We start from the raw sequence: 2,519 nt of genomic DNA, 5'->3' as shown, positions 1-2,519 counted from the left end.
GACTATTTGCTCTTAACTGTCGTTGCTACTGAGTTATTATCTTCATCTACTGTGTCATTTCAAGATGAATTTTATTTTTATAAACATCATTTGATATGTGTTTTGGTGAAGAAACCGTATGGTTTCATACATGAGTTTTGAAAATGTTTATATGTTATTTTTAGCATAATTTTATGTTTTGATATGTAATTAACAATTAGTTAAAATAAGAGTGGTATAATCAAAAGAGACATATACTGGGATAAGGGTGMCAAAACCTTCTGTATGTTAAAAGTGAGACTTTGATTRCATGAGAACTGTTATCGCATATTCATGATGCAATCAGTGTGGTTATCGCATCATTATGATGAAATGAGATAATTTTTTTACATGACTATGATGCGAGGAATAAGGTTATCGCATCAATGAGATGCGAGAACAATATTTTTATCGCATCCTTTTTTTATTAACTTGGATATCCAACTCGCTATGCRAACCGACTAATCCTAGGGCGACTACCTGCTTTGTAAATAACCCAGAGTCACCGCATTTRAACCTCCATCGCCACAAGAGATTTTTATTTCTCCTTGGATTTGAACCTGAGACCTCCAGGTACTTTTGACCTTTGGAGTCAAGCTCAAACGAATCAAGCACCACCCTTGTGGTCCGTATCCTTGTGATGTCTATGATACGAAAAAGTGGAGTTATCGCATTATTGAGATGTGACAAACTATGTAATCACATCAATATGTGATGCGAGGAAAAATTATATCACATTTATATGATGCGATAAGTTGATATGGTGTGATACATAAAGTTGTAATCGCATTAATGAAATGCGACAAGTTGGTATTTTTATGTTTAAATTTGATGACTTTGATATTTTCATAAGATTAATGCAATAAAAARAAGGTTGTCTAATCTAATATGATGCGATAAAACAATTTGTTTTGATAAAACACTATTTAATTGTTATTTATACAAACATGGGATTTATAAGAGTGTTTTGATGATTTTCATCCTGTAATAGCAATAAAAAATGACTTCTCACTATACCTCATAGAATAACCCTTATTTTATGTTTTAAAATGATATTAAATGTCAGGCACAATCGTAGGATAAAGGAAAGGGGAAAATGTGAAGGTGTCATGATTGCTTTACATGTGTGGATTTTATGAAGATGTTATTATTCATACTTGGAATCTTGTTATGTTGACAAGTCTTGTATTGGATATATATGAAAAAAATTGTAGCTACTTTTGGGTGTAAGCATTTTATATACATTTGGAACCGGTATGTAAATATTTGATTTCCATGTTATATGAAATATGTRTTATATGCAAATGTGAAATGAGGTGTTACAATCAACTAATCACGTTTGGTAAAAAAAAACTAATTGATAAGTTAGTTGAAAAATATAAAATGACAAAAAGTACATGTTATATAATTTAATAAATTTTAACATTTCATAATATATTTAAAACANATTAATAATAAATCAAAACAATTAATAACGAATATTAGTGAACAATATAGAATTAAAAAAATTACGATAGTCTTGAAATTAATATTAATTTATAATTTATTAAAAAAATAACACTTAATATTAATCAGAGGTTTAATTGAAAAAAACAAAAAAAAAACTTATAAAGAATGAGTTTTTGTTCTCTAAAATGCTCAAGAGATTGATGTCTTGTTCTTTGAAATAAAGAATCATGTAGAATACTCTTARTACAGAGAATTTTTTAAAACTTGATATTAGGAAGGATATATGATTATTTTATACAATTCGACCAATAAGATTGATTTATTATTTTTTATAATTTAAAAAAAAAAGTATATTGGAATGATAAATCAGAGAATATTATATAATATAATTTATATTAAAATCTCTAAAATAGAGAATCTCTTAAAGAAAAATGTAATTTTTCTTACAAAATTATGTTTTAATTCCCTAATTTAAAAAAAATTATAGAAAAACCGTTAGAAAAATATTTTCATACGACAAATCTAAAATTTWGTTGCCAAATCCAAAATTTGAAGGAGAGTACCAGAACCATCAATGTAATTTCACTCTAAATAAAATAAAAAACGTAAATAAGATTTTCAGCAAAAAATGAAAACTTAAGAGATTATTTTGAAAATTTGCTTAAAATATTTAAAATCCATCACCGCCTCATATTTTAAAAATGCATATATKTGTTTATATGTGCCATGATATTTTCTTTTGTTTTGGGAATAATTTAAAAAGAGAACAAGAAGGTGTATGTATTTTACTCTGGTTCGAGAAAACAGAAGCAGAAACTAAAGGGAGGAAGATGACTCCGACTATTTACTCTTAACTGTCGTTGCTACTGAGTTATTATCTTCATCTACTGTGTCATTTCAAGATGAATTTGATAAAATGACAAAAAGTACATGTTATATAATTTAATAAATTTTAATAATTTATAATATATTTAAAACAAATTATGCTAATCAATAGAAATGAGATGGTAAGAAAATTAAGTAATATAAGTTAATATATTTTCAATTTTATT

Source organism: Cynara cardunculus, assembly GCF_001531365.2.
Source record: "Cynara cardunculus var. scolymus isolate 2C chromosome LG 2, CcrdV1, whole genome shotgun sequence".
In the NCBI taxonomy this organism is placed as follows: domain Eukaryota; kingdom Viridiplantae; phylum Streptophyta; class Magnoliopsida; order Asterales; family Asteraceae; genus Cynara; species Cynara cardunculus.
Note: the sequence above shows the minus strand (reverse complement) of the source record.